The 13671-nt window shown below is 55.4% G+C and overlaps 2 long non-coding RNA genes across 6 annotated transcripts; both read right to left on the bottom strand.

Moving 5' to 3' along the window:
• Positions 1-207: 207 nt before the first annotated feature.
• LOC138064710 (uncharacterized) lies at positions 208-3364 on the bottom strand. The gene is made up of 3 exons (XR_011137952.1): positions 2974-3364; positions 2441-2524; positions 208-831 (listed from the first exon to the last, which is right to left on the bottom strand). It is a non-coding gene; the product is annotated as an uncharacterized lncRNA (long non-coding RNA).
• A 1223-nt stretch (positions 3365-4587) lies between these two features.
• On the bottom strand, positions 4588-12082 carry LOC138064616 (uncharacterized). Of its 5 annotated transcripts, XR_011137855.1 has the most exons (3): positions 11911-12053; positions 11577-11715; positions 4588-8138 (listed from the first exon to the last, which is right to left on the bottom strand). It is a non-coding gene; the product is annotated as an uncharacterized lncRNA (long non-coding RNA). The 5 variants fall into 5 exon arrangements; XR_011137856.1 differs by lacking the exon at positions 11577-11715 and having other exon boundaries at positions 11911-12082; XR_011137853.1 differs by lacking the exons at positions 11577-11715; positions 11911-12053 and adding an exon at positions 9577-11570.
• Between the last annotated feature and the right edge of the window lie 1589 nt (positions 12083-13671).

Genomic DNA, 13671 nt, shown 5'->3' with positions numbered 1-13671 from the left:
TCTGCTTTACGCTCAGTTATGACAGTAAGGCAGTAAGCCAAACGAATACTAGTTTCAAACTTTCAAAGCAACGAACTTATAGAAACAACAACAAAAAATCCAAACTGTGATGAGGATTTCCCCAGAGTTAGCCCAGAAATACTACAAACCACAATAACGTATTTGCTTCCCCTCCAAAGGGTTGCAGCTGCATAAAGAGATACCGAGTTTGCCTTTAATCTCTGCTTTATTCAAAAAGGGGAGGGTGCTGACACACAAAGCCAGAAGGAAGGCTTCTCAGGGGAAAAAAAGCCAGAAGCTTGTAAGCGGCACAAAAAAAGCTTTACAAAGGGGGTGGGGGGTGGGGGGTGCAAAAAGCCCAAAAGAGAGAAGAGCTTAACAGAGTGAACTGGTGGTGCAAAATTGCAAAAGGAAGGATCGAGGGGCAGCAAAAAAGAAAAGGAAAAGGAAGGGATGTTGTGGGCTGGGCGAGGGAGAAGAAACAATTCAGGGTTCTGTGGGGACAAGATGGTGAAAGGGAGGACCTCAGGGGCAAAAAGAACCTCAGCGGAGGAACCTACAAGTCACAAAAAGCCAAACTCAGGCATCCGCAGAGCACAAATACTTGACAGGAGGGATCGGGGGAGAATGAAAGGCCAGAAGGTGGGCTCTGGGGTGCACATAATCCAAAGAGAGGTACCTTTCTCAGCACTCATCACGGCAGCACTCCGGCCTCTCCCCGTGCTGAAGATGGGCTGTGCCAGGATTCGCCGTGTCCCCGCGATGCCATCCAGGGCCCATTTACCCACAGCTGGCTCCTTCCCCCCTCTGTCCACACCAAACCCTGACCTGCTTCGGGACAAGAAAGAGCAAAATAAGTGCCAAAACACTGCAAAATGGGTAAATTTGGGGGTAATGGGGAGGGCAGAAGACCATGGGGGACCCTAAGAACCCATCCAGAACGTGTAAGTATTGCTAATAATATTCAAAAGCTGCTTATACTCCTTGTTTTCTTCCCAGGGATTTTTTGCAAGCATATTCTAGATGAGATTTAAAAGGACAAAATTCCATAAAATTTGCAACCCCTAAACAAGCAATGACCTTACTCATTTAGCACTGTCAACCTCCTGCCTTTCTGTTTGTTACGCAAAGTAGATAGTCAAAAGAGAGCTCCGTGACAGTCTGCGCAGTTTTGAAGATTAAACACAAGGGATGTTTGCACAGAGCATCTCTACCACACTAAAGCATGAAAACATCAGCACTCTGATCATCTTTCGAGGTACTGCAGTCAGCAAGCTCAGAAGGCTCGTTCAGTTTCTAAAATATCTGGACTTTTCGAGTAGCGATCGCAGCTTAAAGGCTCTTATTGTCAGAAAAATCTAGTGGCTTGATTACTACAGGTATTATTAGCGGAAGCACACAGCCTTTTAAAAAGGGCAGATACTGTCTTTTACGTTTCCAGTGAATCCTCAGAATTCTCATTGCTTTTCATTAGGAGTCACCTTCAGCCGCAAGAGCGTTAAAAAGACCAAATACTTTGCTGTCAGGTCAGAACTTTCTGCTTCCTGGGGCCTAAAGGGACACGCGATTGTCTGCTAAAACAGGTACTAAACCCCCCAAAAGAGAGAGGGGAAGTCGGACAGAGAGATGGGATGGTACAGGGGAAAAGAGGGATAAGGAGGCGGCAAATAGATGGATGAGGAGCTGAACAGAGGGATGGAAACAGAGAAGACTGGAGAGGTGGATGGAGGGCTGAAGGGGCAAAGAGAGGTACGAAGAGGCAGATAGACAGAGCAGTTGGGGGGGGTGGTGGAGGGATGGGGAGCCAGGCAGAGGGACAGCAGGCAGGTAGTGGGATCGGGAGAGAAAGAGGACGACGAAGAGCTGGACAGAGCGATAGGGAGCCAGTCAGAGGGATGGAGAAGCAGACAGAGGGAAGCAGGTATTGACAGAGGGACGGGAAGAGTACAAGAGGGATGGGGAGCTGGGCAGAGCAACGAGTAGTTAAACAAAGGGATGGGGCACCGGACAGAGCTATGGGGAAAGAAAGAGAAAGATGGAGAGCTGGACAGAGGGACAGGGAGCAGAACCGGATGGACCCAGGCAGCCCGCCCGGGACAGCCCTCGACCCACTCCAGCCCCGCTCACCCGCCGAGCGCTCTGCACACCGTTTTCCCCAAGTCCGCCTGTGGGCCTGCTTGCCCGAATCCCTGCGCCTCCAGAGCGCCTGCGTCCGCGAGAGCGAGGGCGCACGCACGGGCCCACACCGGGGAGGAACCTTGCACTCCGTCACGCCCTTTTACTACTGCTTGTGCATCAGCCCCTTTCAGACCGTCACGTGCGCACGCTTAACCCCCCAAATTCTCTCAGCCCTTAACAACTTCCGTACTCACGGCACCTAGCTTTCCCACGCTCTTCCCCGTCTTGTTTGAAAACCCTCCCAGAGCTCTTCTGTACTTACGTGCTTCCTTAAAACAGCATCACCGAAATCAACAAAACGGGTCGAGCGGCTCCTCCTCAGGTTGCTGGCCCTCGGAACACTATTCTGCAAATGAATCAAACCACCAAGGTCACCGGGAGGTTCCTGTTTTGGAGCTTCCTCTCCCCCCTCCCGCTCCCCCCCCCCCCAAGCTTTCATTACGGTTCCCTAACCTGGGCAAACGCAGGTCCTCCCTTAAGCACTGCAACAGTTTTTATTCTGGGGTCCCAAGTTCCCGTTATTGCTTGCTGCTAGGCAGCAAAGCAAGGCGAGGACAGGTCGGGTCACAGGTAACCCATCTAGCCATCCTAAATTCTCATTTTAGGCCTCGCCGGTTACTCCGGGTAAACAGACCAAAATAAAGCTCCAGACAGGCAGGTGAGGCTTCACACAGACCTCGCGGGCCTGCTAGCGCCAGCGATGCCATAGCGACTGGGCTACCAGGCGCTACTCCCCCCTCTCCTTTGCTGGTCCACGAAGCGTGGCTCACGGGTCACGGTAAGGACGCTGCCAACCTTCCTACGGCCGAAGGCTCCTCTTCGGGACCGGGCAGAGAACCTTTCCGCTGGCATTTGGATTCTCCTGGCCGCTCCTGACACGCGATAACTGACAGAGGTCTGAGGGCAGCAGCCCGTAGTTCTTCACGGCAGCATATAGTCCTTCCCCCATGACATGACAAGTAAGGAACAGACACACTGGCCCACTGCTGCAGTGCTGAGGAGGCACAGGCACCTGGAACGGCAGCTCCTGGCTGCCACAGAGCACGACGTGGCCAGCGGGTGGGAACCCTGTTGACAGCTGCACCTCCTGCCACCTCGACAGGCACAACATGATCTCCCAGAAACCCAGCAAGGGAAGCCAACGCCTCCCGGCATGCCTAACAGATTAAAATGGCCGCCCGGAAGCTCGGTGCTGGGACACTACATCTCCCAGAATGCTCCGCAGATGAAAATGGCCGCCCGGCAGCCCGGCGCCGGAAGACTACTGCTCCCGGCATGCCGCGCCCCCAAAACAACATGGCCGCCCGGAAGCTCGGTACCGGAAGAATACATCTCCCAGAATGCTCTGCAGACTAAAATGGCCGCCCGGAAGCCCGGCGCCGGAAGACTACTGCTCCCGGCATGCCGCGCCCCGCAGACAGCCTGGCCGCCCGGCAGCCCGGTGCCGGAAGACTACTGCTCCCGGCATGCCGCACTCCCAAACCAGCATGGCCGCCCGGCGCCGGAAGACTACATCTCCCAGGATGCCGCGGGCAGCAGCGCTCCGTGAGGTTGGACCCAGCGGCGATCCCGTCCCGTCCCCGGCAGCCGCCGTGGAGCCCGGAGCCCCCCGGCCCCGCGATCCCCGGCACCGCCGCGACCCTCCGCAGGGCTCCCCTGGGACCCCTCCGCCCTCCCGACACCACTCCCAGCCCCGCCGTAAAGGAACAGTGGAAAAAAGGAAGTTACCGGGCGACGACAGCGCAGACGGAGGGACTCTGCGGGGCCCGGAGGCGCCAGAAGGCACCCGGACAGCTCCTGGGCAGGGGAGAAAGCTCAGCAGAGAACTTTGTGGCGTGCTGCAAAACCAGCACTGGGCCCCGGGGCACACAGAGGGCTCGGGGGCACCTCAGAACGTGAACGGAGGGGTCCTGAGGGCGTCGGAGGGCAAACGCAGGGCTGTGGGGCAAAGCAAAGTACGAGTGCAGGGTCTCAGTGCACACCGAAGGGGCAGCAGGACATGTCACAGGGCTCAGCGCGGCTGACGGGACGGTGCCTGCAGGCTCCCCCTGTCCCCAGGGAAAGTGTCTCCCAGCCCCAGGCGCACAGGCCCCCGCCACCGACACATGAGAGACGTTGCAGAGTGCTGAAAGCAAATCTGGGAGCAGTCTGGGGCCCTCACACTGCCCTGCGGAGCCCTGGCTGCCCCCAGGATAATGGGAAACTCCACCAAGAGCCCCAAGGGTCGAGGCAATGCAAGGGAAGTTACCCCGAGCCCTGTGAACAGCACTGGGGTCCCTGGGAACCGCAGGGACCCCCAAGAACAAAGGATGTGGGGACCAGCTCCCAATCCCAGACACAATGTGTAACCTCCTCCCCTGGGCATCATCTTCAGGCAAAGCGACGGCAGGAACCACAGACACGAGTGCAAAGAGTAAAGCAACTGTTTATTGTTTTACTGCGCAGAAGCAACACCTGGGAGGGAGTTTGCCATGGAGCTCAGTGCCAGCATGCTTCCCCTTACCCTGTGACACCTGAAGAGTCATCTCCGCACCAGCGTTCGTCGGTCCTTTGGGGAAGGGTCAGCTCCTGCTGCTGCCCTTGACGCGGCAGGCGTCTGAGTAGCTGACAGCCTATCCCCTCTACTTTTTCCTTCAGGGATAGGATTCAGCTCTGACAGGTGAGAAGATCTTTGATCTCTGATCCTGCCTGTCTGCACTACTGCCCTACCCCAGACTAGAGCCCTGCAAGACACTTTCACAGCTCTCACCTCACCTGTCACATCACCACTCTCAGTGCGATGGGCCTGCGCCTTATCAAATCCAGACCTCAGGTCAGTGCACAAAGCTGAACGCTGGGAACAGGGGAAGGTTAGGAACCCCAGAGAAGGGTTTGCACCCTGCTGCTTAGGCTTCGGGGCTTACAGTTTATTATCTAAGGATTCAGCCCTTGTCATTTATCAGTAAGGCGTAAGCCCTGAACCCTATGTGACAAATTGCAAATCTTGGAACCCAAGTGGTTGCTTTAAAATTTACGGATGAGGTTGGATTTTAAATCCTGCGCCCTGATCGCTAAGTCAGCAAACTGTAAACCCTGACTGATAAAGACAGCCCCACAAAATAAAGTAATAAACCATAGCCCCTGAGTGACAGACCCTCAACAACAAACTAAACAATAAACCTCAAGTGAAAAACTCCAAACCCTCAGCTTTAAGCAAGACACACCAAAGTACACATGAGCTTGCAAGTTTTGCCCACAGCTTAAGAAGTTTCCCCTTCATTTAGAAGTACAGCAGAACAGGAAGATATGCATCAGAATCACGTTACAGTTGCTGTTTATAAGCTTGGTCTTAGCCACCATTCAAATGTGAGCACATGCAAGAATCGCTCCACAGGACTGCAGTAAGCTGCACTTCCACTGAACCTACCTGAAACATTGCAAGCGCTTATTCAACTCCATTACAGACAATTAATATTTTTGGTCCCCTCAGCTCCATGGGCAAACATCCACAGCCAGTGACTCCAGCAACCACCTAGGGGACAACCACCTTCCACCTCCCAGCCCTGCACACACACAGTGCAGCCCCAAGACTTAGCTGCGTCCACGCTGCAAGTCAGAGCTCGACCTTCATGGCCAACCACAGATCTCCGCAGAGCTCCCAGCTGTGACACCGCTCCTTCGACTGCCAGACTATGCTTCAGCACCTGCAAAGAAGCCAGAACAGTTACTGAGAGGCCAGGCAACTGCGCAGCCCTCCTAGAACTACTCCCTTGTCCAAGGCCCGTAACTGTTCCCACAATTATGACTGACCCTCTACACTGCTCCAGTCACTCTCTCAGGCTCCGTTTTATCGCAAGGATGTCACGGCAGCCCTCACATACAGTCAGGCTCGCTCAGGCACTCGGCCACCTCCAGCCTTCGGTAGATGGTCCTCCTCAGGGAAACTGTGCCGCTGACGGACACTCTCAGAAAGCACTGTCCAGCCAAGGCAGGATAAAAACTAAGGCCTCCAAAAACTCCAAACTCTGGAGACTGAGCTGATGGGAAACTGACTCTGGCCTGGACAATGACAGAAGAAGGATTTTGCTTCACTCGTTCAGGCTGCCTAGCATGTGGCCCAAGTTAGACAGACCGTGCTGGAAATCCCTGTGACGTGACAGCGTGTTGGAAAGCAGAGCTGAGCACAGGCTCCTGGAAGAGGAGCAGAGTAAGGCTGATGTAGGGAAGACAACAGTTTGCATAAAGTCAGAAAACAGGGCTCAATGCCAGCGACACAATCACGACTCCAACTGCACCGCGCAGCAGCCCTGTCTGCGCACAGGCAGACAAGACACAGTAACTGCAGACTGCGCTGACGTGTAAGACGGACAACAGCAGCTCCAGACTGCCCTAGCACACCCTGCCCTACCTGCACCTGTCCTAACACCCGAATACTCAGAGCCTCTGCTAATCTCTACCACATGCTAATGTCTACCACATCCCCCCACAGCATCTTTGGCCCATTAGTGCTCCCCCACTGCACATCCGCAGCCCCATGCCTCTGCACAGAGTCACTGCAGGGGTATCTGACATGACCTGAACCAGGCAGATTGATGGGACCCTCTGGTTGCTACTGATCGTCTCTGCCGAGCACCAATTGCCTCTTGACACCTTCCACACCAGACAAAACACAAAGGAATGATGAACCTTCAGCTGGACAGAGGGACAGGGAGCAGAACAGAAGGAAAGAGGGATAGAGAGCTTGGCTGACAGATGGAAAAAGAAAGAGAAGGATAGAGACCTAGCCCCAGGGTCAGGGCCCTGGACAAAGGAAGAGAAAAAGAGGACAGAGGGCCAGACAGGTGGAGGGCTGAAGAGAGGACCAGGGAGCAGAAGAGAGAAAAAGAGGGATGTAGAAGTGGACAGAAGAATAAAGAGAGGAAAGGAGGGAAGGGGAAGCAGACAGAGGGACGGGAAGCAAAAGAGAAGGGTGGAGAACCAGACAGAGGAACGGGGACTGGAAGAGAGGGAAAGGGAGCCAGTCAGAGCAATGGGAAGAGAGTGAGAAGGACGAAGAGCCAACCAGAAAGGTGGAGAGAAAAAAAAGAGGGAGGGGAAGTCAGACAGAGAGATGAGATAGAGCAGGGGAAAAGAGGGATAGGGAGACAAATAGATGGATGGGGAGCTGAACAGAGGGACAGAAATAGAAAGAGAAGGCTGGAGAGGGGGAGAGAAGGCTGGAAAGGTACAAAGAGACAGACAAGAGCAGCAGAGGGATGGGGAGCTGGACAGAGGAACAGCGGGCAGGTAGTGGGACAGAGAGGGGAAAAGGATGATGGAGAGCTGGATAGAGCGATAGGGAGCCAGTCGGAGGGAGGAAGATATTGACAGAGGGATGCAAAGAGTACCAGAGGGATGGGGAACTGGGCAGGGCACTGAGTAGCTAAACAAAGGGACGGGGTATCGGACAGAGCTACGGGGAAAGAAAGAAAAAGATGGAGCGCTGGACAGAGGGACAGCGAATGGAACCAGATGGATCCAGACAGCCCGGAACAGCCCTCAACACGCTCCAGTTCCACTCACCTGCTGAGCTGCAGAGCTCTCTGTGTACCGCTGGGCCCAAAGTCCACTTGGGCACTGCTGTGTGGAGGACCCGCAGCCACACCGAAAGGCACGTGGAGGCCACTTGTGGGCCTGCTTGCCTGTATCCCTATACCTCCAGAGTGTCTGTGTCTGCAAGAGCGAGGGTGCACCCACGGGCCCACTATTCCCCTCTCTCCTTGGCTGGTCCATGAATTGTGGCTTATTACTCACAAGTCCAGTGAGGATGCAGCCAACCTTCCTACAGCCGAAGTTCTTCAGCAGGACCACGCAGAGAATCTTTCCACTGGCATTTGGATTCTCCTGGCCGCTCTTGACACGCTGTAACTTACAAAGGTCTGAGCGCGGTAGCCTGTAGTTCTTCATGGCAGCATGTAGTCGATCCCCGATGTTCTGAATACCTAAGATTAACACAATTTATAAACACAAAAATACTGCCGCTATAGGGTGTACAGTCAAGCTACAATTTCTGCCACCAAAGAAAACCCCTCCGTGTCTGCCAGAATGAGCCATATGCATCAGCGCCTATAGCTCAAGGCTAGCAACCCCTCCCAGGTGACGTTCTTCTGGCAGGCTGCGTGTCTGAACTCCTCCGTCTTGCCTAAGAGTCTCCGCTGGGACGTTATAACTTTGTCAGCCAGCGCTTGTTGATGGAGGCACGGTAAAATCCATCATCCTCCGAAAGTATAAAGCAAAGCAAAAAAAAAAAAAAAATCAGAGCTCTGCAGAAAATCATAAGACAAACCCGTTTATATGCACAAAAGCAGATCTAATATACACACAAGCAAAGCAAACGAGCACAGGCAAGCCACAAATACCGCTTCCCCCAACTCCCCTTTTGGAAGCCATGAAGACACTTGGGTTGCTGTGAAAGGGAAGTTAGACTAAGTAGCTCCTAGAGCTTAATCTTTCAGAAGCCTTCTGTGTCCACATTTTTGGCACAACCACGCTCTACCCCTCATTCAATTCAGATGCACAGAAGATGATCCGCTTCTTGGTACACTTGCACTGTAACTCCCCCCTTGTTAAGATCAGTGCCCACTGTCCCACTTAGACAGAGGATACTCTGCTGCCTATTTATTTCCCTGACATGAGCTAGTTTAGAGGGAATTGAGCAGATTGGGCTGCATCTGGGCTGATAAAAGGTAAAAGTCTCAAAGACAGTTACAGCCCAGATTGCTTCTAAACAGTCTTTCTCACAGCCAGAGAGTTTCTGTTCGGGCCTCAAAGGGGATGTAAGGATGATGCCACTGGCACCCACTTTCCCTCTACTGCTCTTTTGCAGCAGCGCTGCTCCCATGGAATCAGTAGATGTGGGAATCCTTACTGAAAAAGGCTTGCCTTGTCCTGGGAATTTGAGGGCAGGAGATTTTACAGCCGCTTCTTTCAGTTGAGTGAAAGCAGCATCATGTTCCTTGTTCCAGCTCCATTCCTGACTCCTTTCCCGTAATTCCCACCGTGGTCTGCCGATACCACGCAAGTTATATTAACACTGCCGGAGGAAATTAAATCCTCCTAAAATTGCCCTAAAGTTGGAACTGACAAGAAAGAGTCTTAATTTCATAAGGCTTTAACCTTTTTTCTAGCTACTATATTCCTGTTTCCCCAAATACCATTGCCATATCAGGAACCTGGGGTTGCACCAATTGAGCCTTCCTGAAATTCACCTCTTAATTTTACAATTCAGATACTTCTCTCTCACTCTCACTTCCTCTTCGGGAACTCTGGTCACTTGACTATCATTCCCCTATGATAATAAGTTGCTGTCTTGTAGCTCTTAAAATATGATGCTTCATAGATACATAAAGTCACATGCAAAGAAATATGTATGCAGCATACTTTTTGTAACACGTGCAGACCTTCTGTTATATGTTGGTGATCTGTTATCCTGATCACTATTCCTAGGGATCCTTCCTCAACAGGAGGAATGGGGTTTCCCTTTTGGGGAGATGGAGACAGCAGTTATAACAGCACTCGGCATCATACGTTACAGGTAAACAGTTTGGTAACAAAACATACAGCAACTAGGGCTAGGTTATTAGACAGGCAGGCACATCACCTAATACACACCTATGCCATCTTCCATGAAACCTTAGTCTGGTTCAGTGTTATTGTACCATTCAATATCCTTTCTCAAACCCTTGTATACACATGCTTAACCAACAATTCTCTCAGTCTTTAACTACATGGAAGAATGACAGCACTTAATTTGCCTGCCTCTGTTTCAAACCTGTTACCTTTTTGATACATCTCCTAGATTATTCCTCCTATACGTGGATGCTTGCCTTAGAGGCAATGACCAAAGGTGAACAACTGGATCACTAGGTCTAGCTGCTTCTCTTCAAAACGTTCTCCTTCAGTGGACTACCCTGCCAAACAAACCCAAAAGACTGATGAGGCCACAAGGGTATAGATTTTTTGCACCACTTCTCCAGGGCTTTCAGGGTGATTGACATAACCCCTGCTCTTCACATTACTCAAAGCTACATTCATCTACTGCCTAGGACTAACCTGTTTCTATTTTAAGAGGGGGTTGTTGTTTGTTTCAACTTTACGTATAGTCCATAATCTGCTATGCATCATCTCTAGCCCCTTCTGCTTTTACAGAACTTTTGGTAATTACAGGTGGTAATTAATAGCACCCATTGTCCCATGGATTGGAGTAACACATCTCTCCTTCTCTGAGGACGTGCCTAAGACCCACACTTTTTTCTACAGTATGGTTGGGGGCTTCCCATAGCCCTTCAGCGTTCCCTTAGGCTTTTCCTGAGCCTTTTATTTGTTTAGGTTATTCCTTAGCCTGCAATTGTATGTTAATGTTCTCCTTAAGCATTGCACAGAGCACAATTATCCTAGACCAGCCGCATTTAGAAAGTCCTCTTGCAGGCACAGAGGGTCCCGAGAGGTGGCTCAGAAAAAGAGAGAGAAAAATCGGTTTGTCATCTGTGCACCCACCTGCCAACATTCTTCACCAAGAAGTGCTGCAAATTCTCTTTTCTCCAAAGCAGGACTGAGTCAAGGGGGACACAGATCACACCCTCTAATTAGGACACCTCGCTGCTGTGGGGACAGGGTCTAGGAGTGGTTTTAGGACTGTATGGGGCTTGGAGGGGGAAAGTCTGGAGTCAGTGACAATGTTGTGGCAGGGTTTGGAGGCATTTTGGGGTCTGTAGGGGTGTTAGGACAGGATCTGTGGGTGGTTTCTTGGCTTTTGGGGGAGCTGGAAGCAGGAAGGGTGGGAATCTGCAGGGCCCTCAACGGCAGGGGTGCCACCCCAGATGCGTACTGAGTGCACAGCAGTGCTGCATGTGGCTGTCAGCTTTGCAGGAGAAGCCACTGGAAGAGGAGGAAGGATCTACGAGCTTGTACAGAATGCCAGAAGAGGCAGCAGGGAACTCACCAAGAGCCCAGAAGAGCTGTGAAGGACCCCACCTTCCAGACAAGAGGCATCAGGCTGCTGTGCCACTGCTGGAGACACCCACACTCCTGTGCAGCATACGCGTGCCTGGGGAGATGTAAGAGGCAACGGAGGACCCATCGACACACACTGGACTGGGGAACCCCACAGCTGTGGGGCAGCTGTGCAGGAGGGCGCGGGGCTCAGCGAGGCTCAGCAGGGGTTACAGTCAGTTGGTACCCGGGTTGGCTGGGGCCCACAGTCTGTGCCTGCGACTGGGGGAGGCCTCAGGGCGCCTGGGCGTATTTTTCCCCTGTCCACCTTCTCGTTTCCCTAGCTACAACTCTCAAGTAAACGTTCTCGGCGCTGCGCTAACTGCACCTGGCTCAAAGTGACCTTAAGTCGGTTTGGTCCGGTAGCTTTAAGCTTCCTTGCGACTTACCAGCACCCTCGGGCAGGCCTGCCGCGACGGGAGCCGTCCGCCCAGCGCCGCTCCGGGGCCCGCCAGCCTCGCCGCTCCTCCCGGCCGCCTCCGCAGGGGCGAGCGCCCGCCCCGGCCGCGCCAGGGAGGAACCGGGGCCCTGAGGGCGACACACGGCAAACGGACGGTCAAACCCGCGCTCCCGGCAGACCCTGGGCCGCGCTGCCGGCGCGGCGCGGCGCCAGGCACGAGCCCCCTCCCCAAATCTCGCCCCGCACCTCCGCCTCCACGCAGCGACGGCCCCCGCGGGCAGAAACCGCCCGACGCCCGCGGCCGCCCGAGGGGACGCGCTCACCTCACCGGGGCCCCCAGATCTCCGACTCCGGGCGGCCTCGGCCCGCACCCGCCGCCGCCCCAGCGAAAACTCCGTCCCCGCGCGCCGCCATGCTGCTGCCCGCCGCCGCGCATGCGCCGCCCTCCGCGCATGCGCCGATCGCGAACGGGGCGCGGGAGCGCGGGGGGCCCGGCTCTCGAGCACCGCGCATGCGCCCCGCTTCGCCTGCAGTACCCACTTTTCGCCAGCCGAGGGCACGAACGAGCGCCGACGAGCAAGTGCACCTGCGCCCCGCTTCGCCACGCCGAAACCACTGCGCCTGCGCCCCGCTTCGCCTGCAGTACCGATTTCTGGCCAGCCGAGGGCACCAACGAGCCACGCCGAAACCACTGCGCCTGCGCCCCGCTTCGCCTGCAGGACCGATTTCTGGCCAGCCGAGGGCACCAACGAGCCACGCCGAAACCACTGCGCCTGCGCCCCGCTTCGCCTGCAGTACCGATTTTTGGCCAGCCGAGGGCACCAACGAGCCACGCCGAAACCACTGCGCATGCGCCCCGCTTCGCCTGCAGTACCGATTTCTGGCCAGCCGAGGGCCCCCACGAGCCACGCCGAAACCACTGCGCATGCGCCCCGCTTCGCCTGCAGGACCGATTTCTGGCCAGCCGAGGGCACCAACGAGCCACGCCGAAACCACTGCGCCTGCGCCCCGCTTCGCCTGCAGTACCGATTTCTGGCCAGCCGAGGGCACCAACGAGCCACGCCGAAACCACTGCGCCTGCGCCCCGCTTCGCCTGCAGTACCGATTTCTGGCTAGCCGAGGGCACCAACGAGCCACGCCGAAACCACTGCGCATGCGCCCCGCTTCGCCTGCAGTACCGATTTCTGGCCAGCCGAGGGCACCAACGAGCCACGCCGAAACCACTGCGCCTGCGCCCCGCTTCGCCTGCAGTACCGATTTCTGGCCAGCCGAGGGCACCAACGAGCCACGCCGAAACCACTGCGCCTGCGCCCCGCTTCGCCTGCAGGACCGATTTCTGGCCAGCCGAGGGCACCAACGAGCCACGCCGAAACCACTGCGCCTGCGCCCCGCTTCGCCTGCAGTACCGATTTCTGGCCAGCCGAGGGCACCAACGAGCCACGCCGAAACCACTGCGCATGCGCCCCGCTTCGCCTGCAGTACCGATTTCTGGCCAGCCGAGGGCACCAACGAGCCACGCCGAAACCACTGCGCCTGCGCCCCGCTTCGCCTGCAGTACCGATTTCTGGCTAGCCGAGGGCACCAACGAGCCACGCCGAAACCACTGCGCATGCGCCCCGCTTCGCCTGCAGGACCGATTTTTCGCGCTGCAGTACCGATTTCTGGCCAGCCGAGGGCACCAACGAGCCACGCCGAAACCCAGTGCGCCTGCGCCCCGCTTCGCCTGCAGTACCGATTTCTGGCCAGCCGAGGGCACCCACGAGCCACGCCGAAACCACTGCGCATGCGCCCCGCTTCGCCTGCAGTACCGATTTCTGGCCAGCCGAGGGCACCAACGAGCCACGCCGAAACCCAGTGCGCATGCGCCCCGCTTCGCCTGCAGTACCGATTTTTCGCCAGCCGAGGGCACCAACGAGCCACGCCGAAACCACTGCGCCTGCGCCCCGCTTCGCCTGCAGTACCGATTTCTGGCCAGCCGAGGGCACCAACGAGCCACGCCGAAACCACTGCGCCTGCGCCCCGCTTCGCCTGCAGTACCGATTTCTGGCCAGCCGAGGGCACCAACGAGCCACGCCGAAACCACT

Source organism: Struthio camelus, chromosome Z (assembly GCF_040807025.1).
Source record: "Struthio camelus isolate bStrCam1 chromosome Z, bStrCam1.hap1, whole genome shotgun sequence".
Taxonomy (NCBI): Eukaryota; Metazoa; Chordata; class Aves; order Struthioniformes; family Struthionidae; genus Struthio; species Struthio camelus.
Note: the sequence above shows the minus strand (reverse complement) of the source record. Positions and strands in the feature narration are given on the sequence as shown.